General features: G+C 42.2%; 1 long non-coding RNA gene across 1 annotated transcript; it reads left to right on the top strand.

Moving 5' to 3' along the window:
• Nucleotides 1-3,311: 3,311 nt before the first annotated feature.
• LOC131276466 (uncharacterized) lies at nt 3,312-7,084 on the top strand. The gene is made up of 2 exons (XR_009183938.1): nt 3,312-3,541; nt 4,055-7,084. It is a non-coding gene; the product is annotated as an uncharacterized lncRNA (long non-coding RNA).
• The last annotated feature ends 11,293 nt before the right edge of the window (nt 7,085-18,377 follow it).

The following is an 18,377-nucleotide window of genomic DNA, read 5'->3' as shown; positions in this document are numbered from 1 at the left end:
ATTCACTTATTAAGTCTGAAGAATGGTCCCCTAAAGATGGCCACATCTGAATTTCTAGAACCCATGACTATGCTCCTTTACACAGACGTGAGACTTTGCAGGTGTGATGAAGTTGAAAGTTTTGAGGCTGGGTCATGTGAGTGGGTCCAAGGCCACCACAAAGCTTGTCATGAAGGGGAAGCAGGAGGACCTGGCCCAGAGGAGATGTGATGATGGAAGCAGGGGTCATAGTCAGAGAGACCGGAAGCTGCTACATTCTGGCTTTGAAGATGGAGGAAGGCGCCACCAGTCCAGGAATGCAGGTGGCTTCTAGAAGCTGGAAAAGGCAAGGAAAGGGATTCTCCCCTCAAGCCTTGGAAGGCATGCGGCCATGCCAACACCTTGATTTTGGCGCTTCCACCCTCCAGAACTGTCAGATAATAAATGTGAGTTGATTTAAGCCCTTGAGTTTGTGGTTATTGGTTACAGCGGCAACAGGAAATTAATACAGACCCTACCTGTTTGCGTAACAGAGAGTTCTCTGAATATGCCTGATAATATATTCAAATATGAACATGATTCATTTCAACATTAAAATTTTATTGTACAAAAAAATAAGTGAGTTCGTTCAATTATAATCTTCTTGCAAAATTATTATCCTTATCCCCGTGTTCTGGATGATTTGCTTTTACTCGCTAATTAATGGTGGCTTTATATTAATATTGGCTATAAATCTCAAGGCACAGTATACATGCATGATGAGAATAAGTGATAAATCTCTATTTCAAATAGCTATCTTGTCTAGTTACCAAATGTTGGTAGCTTCCTTGTAGGTCTGAATACATCATCCTTTTCACCTTGTCATTTGGTCGATGAAGAGTTCAAATGCCATCGTTTCGGTGTGCACCTACTTGTGCATTGCCTTTTTAAGCTGCGTGTCTATTTTGAGAAGAGTTGTTTGGTTGAACCTAGACTCTCATCCATAAATATGATGGCTCCAGGACAGCTACAGACATTGGCGCATGCCATCTGTGAGCACCTTCTCTTGGGATACCGCTGGTGATGCTCTGGTCCAGTTGATGGGGGATGACTCCAAGGATGGGGCAGTGCAAAATTGTATCTCTCCCTTACAAAGGCATTTATAGTGTTTCTGGCATCTCAAAGTTGACCCTAGAAATGTGGAAAGCCAAACTTGCTTCTTTTTTCTTCTTTTAGCAGTAATTTTTTTAATCTATGGTTTTTTAAATTTTTATTTTAAAATTTTTTATTATTTATTTCTCTCCCCTTCCCCCCACCCCGTTGTCTGCTCTCTGTGTCCATTCGCTGTGTGTTCTTCTGTGTCCGCTTGCATTCTCGGCGGCACCAGGAATCCGTATCTGTTTTCGTTGCGTCATCTTGCCGCGTCAACTCTCTCTGTGTGCGGCACCACTCCTGGGTGGGTTGTGCTTTTTTCGCGCTAGTTGGCTCTCCTTATGGGGCACACTCCTTGTGCATGGGGCTTCCCTTCGCGGGGGACACCCCTGTGTGGCATGGCACTCCTTGACTGCATTAGCACCACGCACGGATAAGTTCACAACATGGGCCAGGAGGCTCTGGGTTTGAACCCTGGACCTCCTATATGGTAGGCGGATGCTCTATCAGTTGAGCCAAATCCGCCTGCCAGGAGTGGAGTTTTGATACATGCTACAGCCTGGAGGACTGACGCCGGAGACATCACTTTGAGAGCAATAAGTCAGACACAAAAACACAATTATATGAAATCTTTAGAAGAGGCCAATTTGTAGAGACAGAAAGCAGAATACAGAGTACCGGGGGCTGGGGGAGAAAAGAGAAATGAGGAGTACTCGCTAATGGGTCAAAGTTTCTGTTCGCAGTGATGGAAAACTTGGGTAACGGGTGGTAGCCATGGTAGCCCAACATTGTGGATGTGATTCACACCACTGAATTGTAACTTGAATGAGAAATGTTGGGTCGCATATATATGTACATTGCCACGATAAAAGGTGTTTAAAAAACCAGCCCCTAAAAACCCCAGAGCGGATGCGGGGGTCCTCGTGGGTCCTGATTTCAGGAGAGGGTGGTGGCACTTGGGGAACTCTCCTCTGCGTTCTGTGTGACCTGGCCTCCGCCTGGCTCCCTGCTGCTTTTTCAGGGCTCACAACAAGGCCGGTGTCCGGGCTCCACGCACGGGGTCTGCCCGCATCAGACCTGCCCGGTGTGATGCTGCTCTGTGGCCTGCTGGCTGCGTGGCCCGCCCCTGACGGACAGATCCCGGGTTTCCCGCTCCTGGGCCGCAGGCTCCCATCGCGGGGTGCGAGCGCCCCGTTTGCATGCGTGTCGCCCGGCGGCAGCGCCCTGGCCAAAGAGCTGCCTCCCTAACGGGGCCTCTGAACTTGGCCGGGCCTCCCCAAGTGCAGCCCAGGAGAGGCTGGACCTGGGCCTGCTGAGATGGGGCACCCTCCAAGTCGGGGGCCACGCGGAGGGCGGCCGCGGCCGGTCAATGGCACCTCTGTGCTGGCCGAGGGAAGCTTGCGGGGCTGTGACCTTGCAGGAGGGGGACCTACCAGACTCGGAGACTCCCCGAGCCTGCGCGTTTGCTTGCTCGAAGCGGCAGAGTCCAGTGTCTGTCGCGGCCAGTGGTACCCAAGAAGGGCCCTGGAAGGGGCCAGGGTGATGCGGGTGCCCCCACTGCAGGGGAAAGCGGCCCCCTTGCTCCTGTGACCGAAATGTTCAAACCGCTCAGGTCTGGTTTCGGGCCTGGCAGTAAAACAAAGACCTTTCTCACCATTTCATAGATTGGGTCTCCCTGGCATATTTCAAATTAGCGTCATTAGCTGGGCCCTCTAATGTTTCTGGATATGAAATGAATAGGGGTAATTCATTCTCTCCCGCTCCCTGGCCCCTTGCTTGCCTCCATTCCATCACAGCTGTGGAAATGTTTGGCTTCTCCGACTGCACAAGGAGGCCCGATTATAAGGGGATGAGGAAATGTACCTTAGGCATATTTGAAAAGTAATATTGACTAAGCTATAACATCGAGAGGCCTGTAATTTTCAGAGGCCATTGATGGGAAAGATCTTGTTTATGCACATCTTCTAATCCGCCCATTCTAAAGAAAATGGTTCACAATCCAGTGTACGTGTGCTCCAGGTTCCAAAACAAACAGGGCTTAAGTGTATCGGGTTGCGAGAAAGAAGTGAGGCATTTGGCATTGAATGAGATCTTACATCGACTCATGGAAACTAGGCAGGAAAGGGTTAAACGGCAAAAAACAAGACTTGGCAGCCGTTCAGGTGCCTCTTAGGACACTGGCCGGCTCTCTAAGGGACACCAGAAAATAGGGGGAGTGGCACGAGGCCACCAGGGACTCACTGTTCAGTTGCAGAGATAAGATGTAATTCAGGGAAAAATCAAACGGCATTAAAATGTTTACGTGGCATGGTTAAAAAGAGAGCCTTTGCAAGAGCTAGTTCTTGGCGACCCTGGGCTCATTGCCAAGGGCATCCTATTCACAACCACTGCTCAGGGGTGCCAGGAGGAAGCTGCCCACTGAGCCTGGAAGGTCAGTCCCAGGGGGTGGAAGGGAGGCTGCGGGGGCGGGGTGGGGTGGGAGGAGGAGGAGGGGTCTTCCCAGCTGGGCAGATTGGAATGAACTGGGTCCAAGGAAAGAAAGGGAACGATCGGTTCAGGCGAAGCAGAAGTCGTGCGGGGAGGTTGGGAAAAGCTCAGGCATTTGGACTTTATTATTATTGTTATTTTTACAAATATCCTAAAAGCAAAGGGAAGGGAACATCTATTCCACAAAGTCTTGGTTTCGTAATAACTGCTGACAATCAGGGCTTACTGCAGAAGGTGCTCAAATGTGACTTTTATTGTAAAATGTCAAATAGAATATTGTATAGGGCAATCCTGAGATAAACGCTATTTAAAATAGCTTGGAAGGCCACTTGTTGGACAATTTCTCAGCTCAGGAGGCAGCCTTGCCTTGTGCAGGGTGGGCATGTGGGAAGGTTCCCCAGTGAGAAATGTGGTTAAACCCCTGCTTGCCTCACTTCTGTCCACTTTCATTTACTAGAAAAGCGAAGCTTCTGGCAGAGGGAATTTCCCAGAAATCTCCCCAGTCCTGTGGCTGGACTTCCGAATGCTACCTGAGGTCAGGCCAAACTGATGGTTTCCTCCTGGGACTTTGTTGCTATCCCGGGGGTCATCGGGAGGGATACCTTCATGAAGCAGCGGTCATCCGCGTTCAAGTGATGTGAACCCTGCCGGCCATCCTGACCCTAAGTGCTTGTCCCTCTCCCAGTTAACGTGGCCGCGACTCCCACGGCGCCCTGGCCCACACGTGGCCCCTCCCGGGCCTTCGTTGCTTGCCGGGGGATCTCAGGCCACCCGGCACACCAGCCCCAGCGGGGTCAGCTGCACACAGAAGACATTTAGGCTATTTGTCCAAAAGCTGGGCCTGGTCAACCTCAGAGCAATGTGCTGGCCTGCCCTGGGGAGGGCACGGGTCACTGCTCTTACGAAGCCTGAAGACTGTGCCCAGAAGTTCACATCTTTGTGATCAATAGGCCCATTGTGGACAAATACGTGTTACTACTGCCCCTGGCTGCCCTGGAACAGGCCTGCTTATGTAAGCTGCTCGGAAGGACTTCAGTGTCACCCAGCCTCCCACAGCCCCGTCAAGGAGCCTGGAGACTCGACAACCAGGTGTTTGGGGAGGGGGATGGGAAGAGGGGCACATCTCCCCCAAAGGCTGGATCAGTGGAAGGTCTGGAGGGAGAAGCCAAAGGGGAGAAAGCATGGGTTCTGCCAACTTCCTCAATTCTTCTTTTTCTCTACCAGGCCTAGTGCCACTCTTCAGTTCCAGAGCATTCCAGGAGCCAGCGTCCTTAGGTCCCCATCCTCTGAAATCATCCCTGCTGAAATTCTTTTCTATCAGCATCAGACCCTGCATCCAGCTGATAAGGGCAAAGTACGCCTATTAGGCTAAAGTAAAGAGAAAATTAAAGTTCAACCAAAAATGAGGCAGCAAAAGTAGCTAATTTTGCCCCTGAAATTATGTATGTCTGACTAATACAAAGCCTGAAGAGTTTATTTCCTCAGACACATGACGTTTGGCCTGGGAAGAGAAATTAGGGAAAAGGAAGAAGTGGATTTCATATGGATAGACTTGGAAAGATCCAGGCTAGGCTGGGCTGGGCTTGAGTGGTGGTCTTGGAGATGCAAAGACAAGAAGAATCTAACATTTCTTGAACAATTACTATGTGCCAGGACTTCAAGGACTGTGTATATTAACGCATTTGATTCTCCAGCCAAACAGTAAAATACTATAATCTCCATTTTAGCAAAAAGGAAATGGAGCCCCAGAGATGCTGAGTAATGTATCTAAGTATGATGGTTTGAAGCTGCACAGATCCCAGAAAAGTTAGTTTTACTTAAAGTTAATCCATTCCTGTGGTGTGGACCCATTGTAAATAGGATCTTTTGGTGAGTGGGATCTTAAGTAAGATGAGACCCACCTCATCCAGGATGGGTCTTAATCCTCTTACTAGAGTCTTTTACAAGAGAATGTCCCCCCAGCATGCGACATGATCCACCCTAGTGTGGGACATGACTCCTGGGAATGAGCCTCCCTGGTCCCAAGGGATTATTACCAATCACTAACTGGTGATGAAACTAGAAAGAGATCTTGAATAAAAGAGATCTCAAACCAGCAGAATATTTCAGCCTACATGTAGGATCGTGTGTTAAAAACTGCTTTTTGATCTTGAATAAAAGGGAGAAATGGCAAAGACAAATGAGTTTATATGGCTGAGAGTCTTCAAAAAAGAATCGGGAGGTCATCAGTGGGGTTACGCTTATATACACCTCAGCAGGCTCCCAGAGACAGCCAAGGTAGATAAAACCCCAGGTACTGGTGCCCTGAGGGCTACAGAGACGCACAGGTTCTATGGTCATGGCAGATGGCTCTGGAGTTCAGCTTTGTCTGTGGGCCCTAATTTGGATTTGTGTTCCTGAGTTTGATGGAGTTGGACTCAGATGTGCCCTTTCTACACATGCTTCTTCTGTCACTTTTACTAAACCTATCGTTGGTGCTAGGGTTGGTGTATACTCAGGAGACTTGATTCTCTGGACTGTTCATGTGCCAACTGGGCCCTGAGCCTCAGCAGAGTTGCAACTCGTACTCTCTGGTTCGTTGGACTTACCCAGGTCAGCTAACAGGGAGATCAAGATGGTCAACCACCATACCAGGGAACTGAGAGTGCCTACAACTGCAGACAGGAGAATTGCATCCATCATCTATGTGGGATCTAAGTCCCCTCTCGATATAGAGGTGGAGTGGACATCACCATCCCAGGGTCCACAGGATGGAGAAATAAAATTTGGATTTGAGTGGACTTACTGATATTTTACTATAGAACTATTGTGACTAGTAATGGAAGAAATTGTAGCATTGATGTGGAGAAAGTGGCCATGGTAGTTGCTGAGGGCAGGGAGAGGGAAGAAGAGAGGTGATGTGGGGGCATTTTCGGAACTTGGAGTTGTCCTAAATGATATTGCAGGGACAGATGCTGGACATTATATATCCTGCCATAACCCACTGAATGGACTGGGGGAGAGTGTAAACTACAATGTAAACTATTATCCATGTGGTGCAGCAGTGCTCCAAAATATATTCACCAAATGCAATGAATGTGCCACAATGGTGAAAGAGGTTGTTGATGTGGGAGGGAGTGGGGTGTGTGTGTGGGGGGGGGTGTGGGATATATGAGAACCTCCTACATTTTTAAATGTAACATTTTTTGTGATCTATGTATCTTCAAAAAAATACAACTTGAAAAAATGATGGGGGTTACGGGGTGGGGAGTGGGGTCTATGGGAACCTCTTATGTTTTTTTAATGTAACATTTTGTGTGATCTATTAACTTTAAAAAATATAATTAAAAAATAATAATACATATTGTGCTGGGTGTCTCTAAGTCTCATGGTCATAAGGATCAAAGAATGAGTGAAGCATTACGTGTGTACATAAGACATTTTTCTTTACAAAGAATAAAAAGGTTTGGTTAATACCAAAACAAACACACAAACAAACAAACAAAAACACAAGAGAAGGAAATTCCGACAAAGAAAGAGAAAGCCATGGAAGCAGGAAACTGAAAGCAAAGAAACCTGGAAGAGAGGAGAGCCCAGCAGATGCCACCATGTGCCTTGCCATGTGACAGAGGAGCCGAGGTGCGCCTGCAGCAGGGCTTCAGCGAGAAAGCATTGCCTTTCGATGCCTTGATTTGGACATTTTTCTCCGCCTCAAGCACTGTAAGCTTGTAAGTTAATAAATTTCCATTGTCAAAGCCAACCCATTTCTGGTATATTGCTTTTGGCAGCCCAGCAGACTAGAACACTAAAGTCTTCCAACTTCCTTACCCAGCAAGGCTGTAGAGATGGGATTCCCATATGGGCACTCCAAATCCTGTTTTAACCACTGCGCTACTAGGCCCCAGACGGAACCCAGCACTGGGAGTCACTGAGGCCTTGGCATGAAGTTGGGCCCTCCCAGTTTCTAGTCATGTGAGTTTGGGTCAATGGCTCAACCCCTGGAGGTCCTTCTGTACATAAGATGCATGCAACGGGGTTGTTGGGAGGGTTAGATAAGATGGCGATCAGGACAAGCTGAGCTAAAAGGTGAAGGACCGCCATCCCTTGTTTGTTTCTGAGCAACTGCACAGCTGCTCTTTGCATGGTTGTGACACCTGAAGGACTGCCCCAGTGGTGAGAATTGAGGGGGGGTCGTTAGCAGGGCTTTAGTTCTGAAGAGGTGGCAGGCAGTCACCATCACCCTACTCATTGTCAAGATAATGGGATGGGTCCACCTGGGGTGGTGAGGAGCTGTGGCCCTGAGCCCCACCTTCCCTGCACCCTCACCCTCACCCCCACCTCACATTGGTCCTGCCACGCTGGGTCCCGTGCAGCACCGCGGGGGGTGTCCATCCCGGCTGGGTGGCGCCGTGGGACTCGGGTCGTTCAGCAGCTTGGATGTCACCACTGCAGGCCAAGGCATGGGTAGAAGGGCTCTGCTGTCGCCCTCAGATGAAGACCCCCAGTGCCTGGGTGGGCCAGCAGGAAGCCTGCACTGGGCATTCTGCCATCCTTTTCCGCCGTGCTTCCAGATCAAAGGGAGAAAGCGAGAGCAAGGCTGTTTTCCCTCCTTCTCTCCTCCTCCTCTTTGAATCGCAACTTCTTAGGGGCAGGTTAGCATTTCTAGAGCCTTAGTAAGAATGGAAAGGTCCCTGTTTAGGCAAATATTGCTCCAACGTGGGTCTGTGCCACGGAAAGCTGGCCCGTGCGTCTCATGTGGACTCTGCAAAGGTTCCAGTGATGGAGGCCACTTCTCGCAAACACTCGGCCACAAATTCCATCTGTCCCGGGACCACCCAGCCTCGGTCACATTTGCTGTCTGCACACAATTGGCTTTGATTAGATCTTCTGAAAACATATCCTGCAGTTTCCTCTGAGCTGTCCTGGGGCCAAGAGGCATCTTAACAATTACTTTGAGCTGACACCATTTGGAGCCCTGTTAGGTTACTTTGGAGCTTGAGCCAAGGCTTTCTCCACTTTGCTAGGGGCATTTGGGAGAAGGCTTCTGAGCTCAGGCAGACTCAGCTAAAAATTGTTTATGAACCATATTTATCCCACTACTTTCAGAGAGAAACACCCAAATCATATTTCAGCTTATATATAATAACTGCTCTGCTTTCCAAGCAATGCTTCATGCATAATCTTGGTCTGCTCTCTCAACAGTCCTGCAAAGCACCCCACTTTGCAGAAGAAGAGGCATTGAGTTCCCTGCCAGGTGATGGAAAATGAATAGAATGCTTCTATATAATATCGTGTGCCCTTCCTAAATTGCTTGGGACTGAAGAATCATGAATAAATTGGTTAGGCCCATCTTGAGAGGTAGGAATCCTTTTAAATTATTTTGACTTTGTTCTTAAAGGGAAGATTCCGTTCACCTTATCCACATCCTCAATAGTTGAAAGACTAAGATGTGGGGTTAGTAAGTTTATACGTGAAAGCTTGCCATTTACGTGTGCAGAAAGAGCTGGAAATGACCTTAGCCATCATCTGGTCCAATTTTTCTCAAAGCATGTGTTTTGGGATGCTAATAGATGTTATGCATAAAAATAATTTCATGGTCAAATAAAGTTGGGAACAAGTGACTTAATTAAACAGGCGAGTTTACTGTAACAAGGTTTTGACTAGAGCGTACTGCTAAATATTTAACAACCAGCTTTCCGGAGGAAACCCCCTGTTCTATCGCATTTTCTGATTTCTGCATTTTAAATAGTCCCACCATATCAGATCTCAGGCTGTGACCGTGCCATCAAGGCTCATTTAAGTTGAGAGGAATGTGCAGTAGCATGCCAGGGTGATATAGACCTTCTGCAGTACTGAGATGATAGACCTAACCTCGAGACTACAGACAAGAATAAAAATAGTAAAAGAATTAAGATTAATGCTTTGAGTACTTATTGCCTTTGTTTTTAATATAATTTATTTCAGTGTAAATTTGTATACTTGAATTTTTAATAATGACTGTGTTTAACAGCAGGCTCACAAAATTCCTAAAAATGAAAGCCTGGACTTCTGCAAGGCCCCTGGGTGTTGTGATTCTCTCAAGGGCCAGGTGGGTGGGATGGAGGGAGGTATATTTCTTGGAGCCCTCCAAACCTATTTGACTCAGGAACCTTTCTTCAGGTAGCATTTTATAGGATTTGAGTCTGGTGGAGCACACTTCAGAAATCGCTGATTTAGTCCCAGTTCTTCACTTATCTCCCTAATTATTCTTTCTTTTCAAAGCTCCTATGGTTTCCTGACTACTCACTGGGATTTAAGCACACAGGGCTGCCATTTTATTCCATACGTATTTATTGGGCTCCTGTATGTACAAAACATTGTGTTAAGAACCGCAGGAAATTCTAGATGATGGAGACTCAGCTCCTGCCCGTGAGCAGTAGACTCCAAGTCAAAGAAACAAGTAACTATTGTCCCGAGGTATGTTTCGAGCCCTAGGAGAGGTACAAGGAAACATCTTTGGGAGTTGACTGGAGAAGGAAGTCATACCCACTTGAGGATGTTGGAGTGGGAGATAATCAATGCCAAAGTGGGGCTCGAGATTCAGCAGGGCCACCTTCCTGGGACCTGAAGAGGTCGAGGTAGACAGAGGGGCCAGTGCACGTCCTCTTGTATGAATTGCATCTACTCATTTCTCTATTGCTTCATTCAACAGACACCTGCGGGAGGTCCTGGGGCAAAGCTGGTGAAGTCCATCTTTTAAAAAATGTTTACCTGTTCAAGCACCAGTTAGGTTGAGCGATTTGGATTTTCTGGGAATTACCTATGTGTCCCCATTGCTCACTTTTCTACAGGATTTCCTTTTTGTTCCCTCGCCAGTTTGCAAGGGTTTCTTGTGTAACCGGTTTACTGGGTACGTCAAGGATGTACTGTAAGTCTCAAGTATTTTCTCCCAGTCTCTCACCCACCTGTTTAATTTACCTACACTGTCTTTCCAGAGGCAATGGAAGGTGGTGTTTAAACACCCGGGCTCTGCAGCCACCTGCTGTGGTTCATCTTGGGCCCCTACACTCCCAGATGCCCATCTGCCAAATAGGGGGATGGCAGCTCCTACCTCATGGGGATCTTAGAAAGAGTAAATGAATGAATACACATAAAATATTTAGCTTAGGAAAATATGACTTGAAATCTTTCATTTTGATGTTATCAAATCCATTAATTTTTACTTTTATGGTTTTCTGCCTTTTGGGACTTTTTCAAGAAATTTTCCAACATTTTCTTCTGTTTTTATATTTTCATTTTTGCCTCTGTATCATTAAAAGTTAGAGGTAGGCCTTTACCTTTATTATTCTCCATGTATTGAGCTAATTTTCTCAACACCATTTCCAAATAACCCATCTTTGTCCTTCAAAAAATATTCCTTATGATTTCTTTTACCTTATATTGCTTTCACTGATATTAAAATTATCATTTCATTTTACCTTGGTTTATATTTGGCTAATGTATCCTTTTCCATAACCTTCTTTTCTACCTTTCTATATCTTTTAAAATACATATTTCTTAGAAATGATATATTCTTACATATTTTATTTTCTTAATATATTCGTAAATTCAAGCTGAAAACCTCTGCCTTCGATCTCTGTTTTCATTGGTGTTAATTTTATAGAGTAATTTCAGGTTTATAGAAAAACTGTGCATAAGTACAGAAGGTTCTCATACACTTCCCCTCCCCTTTCCCATAGTTTCCTCTATTATTAGCATCTTGCTTTAGTGTGGTACATTTGTTACAATTGATGAACCATGTTTTTATATATATATATATATATATAGTCTTTATTTTTTTAATATTACATTAAAAAATATGAGGTCCCCATATACCCCCCACCCACCTCACCCCACTACTCCCCCCAAAACAACAATCTCCTCCATCATCATGAGACATTCATTGCATTTGGTGAATACGTGTTGATATATATTTTTTAAGATATATTTTATTTATTTCTCCCCACCCCCTTGTTGTTTGCACTTGATGTGCCTGTTCATCTTCCTTGTTTCTTTAGGAAGCACTGGGAACTGAATCCAGGACCTCTGATGTGGGAGGGAGATGCCAAATTGTTTCAGCCACCTCCCCTCCCTGCTTTGCTGCGTCACTCATGTTTTTCTTCTTGTGTCTCGGTACATCGTCTTGTTGCGTCAGCTCGCCACGCCTGCCCATTGCTCCAGCTCGCAGTCTTCTTTAGGAGGTGCCAGGAACCAAACCAGGGACCTCTCATGTGGTAGGTGGGAGCTCATTCGCTTGAGCCACACCCACTTCCCAACTCATGGTGATATTGATGCTTAATTATTAACTAAAATCCATAGTTTAGAGTTCATTCTTTGTGTTGTACACTTACAATTTTTTTTTTGTTTTTCTTTTTGTTTTTGTTTTCTAGAGACGTTGTAGGTTTTTGTAGATATTCTTTATCAAGTTGAGGAAGTTCCCCTCCATTCCTAACTTGCTGAGAGTTTTTATCATAATGGGTGCTGGAATTTTTCAAATGCTTTTTCTGTATATTGATATGATCATCTGGTTTTTCTTCTTTAGCCTGTTGATGTCATGGATTGCATTAATGGATTACATTACTGATTTTTCAAATGTTGAACCAATCTTGCATACCCAGAATAAATCCCTTTGGTCATGGTATATAATTCTTTTCATATATCATTAGGTTCAATTTGCTAATATTTAAGGAGTTTTGTACTTGCATTTATGAAAGATACTGGTCTGTAGTTTTCTTTTCTTGTAGTACCTTCATCTGGCTTAGGTATTAGAGTAATTCTGGCCTCATAGAATGAGTTAGGAAATGTCCCTTCTGCTTCTGTTTTCTGGAAGAGTTTATAGAGAATCAATGTCATTTCTTCTGTAAATGTTTGGTTAAATTCACCAGTGAAACCATCAAGGTTCTGTGCTTTCTGTTTTGGAATAATATTAATTGTTGTTACAGTTTCTTTTATAGATATACACCTATTCAGATAATCTATTTCTCCACTGGGAGTTTTAGTAGATTATGTCTTTCAAAGAATTGATTCATTTCATCTAAGTTATGAAATCTCTAGGCATAGAGTTGTTCATATATTCTTTCATTAGCTTTTAAATGTTCATGGGATCAGAATGATTGTCCTTATTTCATTTCTGGTATTAGTAATTTTTGTCTTCTCTTTTTTCTTGGTTAGCTGACTTATCAGTCTACTGATCATTTCAAAGACTGAGCTTTTTGTTTCACTGATTTTTCTATATTGATATCCAGCTTTCAATTTCATTGATTTATGTTCTAATTTTTATTATTTATTTTCTATTGCTTTCTTTGGATTCAATTCTCCTTTTTTGAGTTGAATACGATCGAAGCTTAGAATACTGATTTTAGATCTTCTTTTCTAATGTATGCTTTCAATACTATAAAATTTCTAAGTACTGCTTTTCTGCACCTCACAAGTTTTGATTTTCATTTAGTTCAAAATACTTTTCCATGATGTGGACCATTGTCTATGAGGTGCAGAGGTGCCCAAAGATGTACTTACCAAATCCAATGGATGTGTCATGATGATGGGAACGAGTGTTGTTGGGGGGGGGAGGGGGGGGGTGGGGGGGGTGGGGTTGAATGGGACCTCACATATATATTTTTAATGTAATATTATTACAAAGTCAATAAAAAAAAATTAAAAAAAAAACAAAAAAAATACTTTTAAAAATTTCTCTCAAGACTTCTTCTCTGAGTAAAGGGTCTTTTAGAAGTGTGTTGCTTAATATTCAGATATTTTGGGATTTGCTAGCTGTCTTTCTGCTATTGATTTCTAGTTTAATTTTATTGTGGTCTGAAAGCACATTATATATGATATCTACTCTTAAATTTAAAGTGTATTTTATAGGTCAGAATGTGGTCTATTTTGGTGAAAGTTCTATGAGAGCTTGAAATGCGTGTGTTATGCTGCTGTTGGGTGAAGTAGTCTATAAATGTCAATTCGATCCAATTGATTGATTTTTTTGCTGTTCAGTTCAACTATATCCTTACTGATTTTCTGCCTGCTGAATCTGCCAATTACTAAGAGAGGGGCACTGAAGTATACAACTGTAATTGTGTCTTGCTCTAGTTCTCCTTGCAGTTCTATTCTTTTTTGCCTCATGGATTTGATACTCTATTTTTAGGCACATGCCCATTAAGAACTGCTATGTGATCCTGGAGAATTGACCCCTTTATGGAATGATCCTCTTTATTCCCAATAGTCTTCCTTGCTCAGAAGCCTGTTTGAGATTAATATAGCGGCTCCAGCTTTCTTTTGAGTAATATTAGCTGGTATATCTTTCACTATCCCTTAACTTTGAATCTTTCTGGGTCTTTAATTTAAAGTGGGTTTCTGGAGTCAAGATATAATTGGGTCTTATATTCTTTTACTCATTTTGACAATCTCTTTTAATTGTTTATTTAGATCATTCACATTTGAGGTGATTATCACTATGACTAGATTCATAACTATAATTTTTGCAACTGTTTTCTGTTAACTTTGTTCTTGGTTCCTAAAAAGTTTTCCACTCTTTTTCTGCCTTTTCTAGTTTGAACTGAGAATTTTATAGAATTCCATTTCCTCTCCTCTCTTAGCATATCAGTCATATTTCTTTTTAAAAGTTTTAGTGGGTGCAATACACATTTACAACTAATCTAAGTACACTTTCAAATAACCCTATATTACTTCATAGGTGGCACAGATACCTTGTAACAGAGTATTCACAATTCCTCCCTCCCACTCCTTGTAACATTGCAGTCATTCATTTCACTTATCTATAAGCAACAATGCATTGTTGCCTTTACTATTTTGAGCAAACTGTTATTTGTTATATTGATTAAAAATAAGCAAAATAAAAGATTTTATTTCACCATCATTTATTCCTTTTCAAATGCTCTTTCTTTCTTTATGTAGATTTGAGTTTCTGACCTACATCATTTAATTTCTCTTTGAAGAGCTTTTGACATTTCATGGAAGGCAGGCCTACTGGTGACAAATTCCCTCAATGTTTGTCTGTCTTTATTTCTCCTTCACTCTTGAAGGATAATTTTTCTGGATAGGAAATTATTATTTGACAGGTTTTTTTCTTTCAACACTTTTTCAAATTCACTCTACTCTCTTTTTGCTTTGAAGTCCAATATAAATACTGTTCTTGTTTTTCTATGAAGAAGGTGCTATTTTTCTCTGGCTTCTTTCAAGATTTTTACTTTGTCTTTGATTTTCTGAAATTTGAATATGATATGCCTAGGTGTAGATTTTTTTGGTATTATTCAGCTTTGTATTCTTTGAGCTTCCTGGATCTGTGGTATGAGGCTTGTCTTAATTTCAGAAAATTTTTAACCATTATTACTTCAAATAGTTCCTTTTTTCTTTCTTTTCCTTTTTTAATTACCATTGTGCATATACTACACCTTTTATAATTGTCCCACATATCTTGAATATTCTCTTCTTTTTTTCCATTCTTTTTCTCTTTGCTTTTCAAGTTTTGGAAGTTTCTGTTGACATATCTTCAAGTTTACCGATTCTGTCCTTGACATTTCTTCAATCTCACTGATTCTTTCCTTGGCTGTGTCCAGTCAACTGATGAGCCCATCAAAGGCAATCTTGATTTTTGTTGCAGTGTTTTTGATTTCTAACATTCCTTTTAATTCTTTCTTAAAGTTTCTATTTCTCTGCTACATTAACTATCTGTTCTTGAACACTGTTCACCTTTCCATTAGTGTCCTTAGCATATTAATGATAGTTATTTTACATTTCCATTATTATAATCCCCAAATCTCTGCCATATCTGAGTCTGGTATGATGCCTGCTTTGTCTCTTCAGATTGTGTTTTGTTTTTTTTTTTCCTTTGTCTTTTAGCATGCATTATGGTTTTGGGTTGAAAACCAGACATGCTGTGTTGAGTAAAAGAAACTGAGGAAAATATGACTTTAGTGTAATGTTTTATGTTTATCTTGCTAGGAGTTAAGCTCTGTATACTGTTTGCCATAGCAGTGGGTGTCAGAGGCTATTGCCTCTGGTCTCTTTGTTTTTCTCTCCTCTGTTATCCTTGGGTTGCCCTAAAGAGTCCTTCTTAATATTATCTGGTTACAGTTTCACCTGTAATCCCCTGGTATTATACAGGAACCCCATTCATGTGGTGGCAAGATGTTGGGGGAGAAGTGTCCTGTGAACCTATAATTCTGTCTCAGTCTTCAAGGGACCCTGCCCCCTGGCTGTGATCTTTACAAGTACTTCTCAGATCTGCCACTGCCACCCCCTTAGGTGAGACAGGAAGGCTGGAAGGGTTTGGAGTGGGATATTTATTTTCCCCCAATGTCAGTTGGGCTCTGGTAAAATTGTTTCCCTTGAGGGCAGGCATTTTTAAGGTGAACAGTATGTGCTGGGCATATTAACTCCCCCCCCTCCCCACCTGCAAGTAGAAGGAGAATTTTCTCTGATGTTTGCCTTGAGAATCTGGTAGGGCTCCTGAAGGTGAAATTCACAAAAGCTGGGCCCTAAGAGTTTTTATCTCTTAAGCTGGCCCACAATTACTCTCCAGCAATTAGTCAATTACCTTTGAAATATTTCTACCTGATTCTGGTGCCAGTCATGGTTTCTGGACCTGGTAAGCCGTGGTTCTCTGTATTTGCTCATCTTTATAGTTTGGGGGGAGAGGGGAGATTAATTTGCCCCGTGACTTTGGTTCTTTGTTATTTCTAAGAAGAGTGGTTGATTTTCAGTTTGTTCAGCTTTTTTCTTATTGTGAGGATAAGACTGATGACATCTAAATTCTTTACTTTTGGGCCAGAAATGGAAAGTCTTTGTTTGCATTTTAACTAATTATTATTATTGTAGAAATCATTTCTTCCATATGATTTCATGTTTTCCATTTTCCATGACTTTTAAAAATTTCTTTTTCTCTTTTCCCATATCCACTGGCAATCTAAAATTTTCTCTTGTTTAAAAGATATCCCTTCTTTTTTTACTTGTCTACCCTAAGTTAGGTTCCCTTTAACTTATTAGATTATCTCAGGGTATAATCTATTATTTCAAGGAACATTATAAAATTCCCTCCAATATAGTCTTCTAATAGATTTTGTTATTTTTTTTATTTGTTTGTTTTTTCCCCAATAGATTTTAATAAAAGTAAAAATAAAACTTAGTTTACTTTCTCTCATAATTGAATACAGGAAAATTGAAACCAAAATCAAATGTTTTTTAAGCCTCTGAGATTAACAAAACTTAAAAGTTTGATAATACCCAGGGTGGGAAAGAATGCATAAGAACACAGTGAACATAATAAAGCAGCATCAATTGGTACAAAAATTTTGGAGGCAATTTGACAATTATATATTAAAAATTTGAATGTTTACTTTTTGATTCATCATTTCTACTTCTTAGAATGTATCCATGGATAAAAACTTTTACTGTAGCATTGTTTCTTCAAGTAAAAATCCATGTTCTTTTTAACTTTCCATACATTTGCAATTTCTTCCTATGAGCATGCTGTCACTTTTATCACTAAAAATGTAATATATATCATGTTACATAAATATACTTGGAAAAAGAAGAGAAATGTAAAGGTGTCACAAACACAAAGAGTTTCTAATAACAAAAGTTTGGAAATCTCTGATCTAATGTACCACATTAGTTGTTTTCAAAATAATATGTTTTAATTAAAAAAAAACAAAACAGGGTTTTTCCACTCCTACCAGTTTTCATCAGAATACTTAAAAAAGTCAATACAGTTTTCCTAATTTATTTTATAGATGGGGTATCTAAGCTAGAGAAAGGCTAAAACAGCTCACCCAAAGCACCATGATGTGCTCACAATGCCTCTGCAGGTGGAGCACTGAGCCCTGACTGATGGGTGTCACCTTTGGGAGGTATGCCCACCTGAGATGCTACAGTGCTGTGATGGTGACAATGATGCTCATCCTTCAGACTTCATCAGCCCTTCATATATCTGCCCTGTCTTAGTTTGCCAAGGATGCTATGACAAACACCACACACTGGTTGGCTTATATAATAGGAATTTATTATCTCATGGTTTTAGAGGCTACCAGTCCAACCCAAGGTATTGGCAAGACTTGTTTTCTACTAGGGTTGGTAACATTCTATTGATGGCAGGACCCCATCACATGGCCATCGCTCTCCTTCTTTGTAACTGTCCTTCTGGTTTCTGCTGATTTCCCACTTCTAGTTTCTGGCTTCTACTACTGAGTGTATCCAAATTTCCTCTCTTTGTAAGGCCTCCAGTCATTGGGATGAAGGTCCACTCTGACTCAAGATGGCCACACCTAGAGGAATAATAACACCTTCAAAAGTTCTATTTACAAGTGCATTGATACCCACAGGAACATGGCTTAAGATTTGAACATGTCTTCCATGGGGGACATAATTCAATCCTCAACATACCCCAAGAGGGAAAATCCCATCAAGGGGCTCGAAGAGACCCTTATTTACTTTGGAATAATTCCATTTATTTTTACTTTTATGGATCATTAAAATGATAACCATTGGTCAGTCATCTCCATAGCTTGGTAATCAATGAAATTTGAAAATTGTAGTGGACTTCCATTAAGAAGAATTGCACAATATTCCATGAAATTGGAATTTTGTATTGCATTCTTGAAATGGACCTAAAAAACCACAGAATGCAAATAATGGGAATCGAGGGTTTGGAAGAGGCAGACCTATTGAATTCATGTTCCTAAGGTCTGGAAGCAAGGATTTGGCAACAGAATTCACAGACCCAAAAGGGCTTTGGAACAAGGACCCAAAGCAGCCCCCATTTTTCAGCT

The sequence above is a fragment of the Dasypus novemcinctus genome, chromosome 28 (assembly GCF_030445035.2).
Source record: "Dasypus novemcinctus isolate mDasNov1 chromosome 28, mDasNov1.1.hap2, whole genome shotgun sequence".
Classification (NCBI taxonomy): Eukaryota; Metazoa; Chordata; class Mammalia; order Cingulata; family Dasypodidae; genus Dasypus; species Dasypus novemcinctus.
The sequence above is the reverse complement of the archived record's forward strand: the minus strand, read 5'-3'. Positions and strand labels throughout refer to the sequence as shown.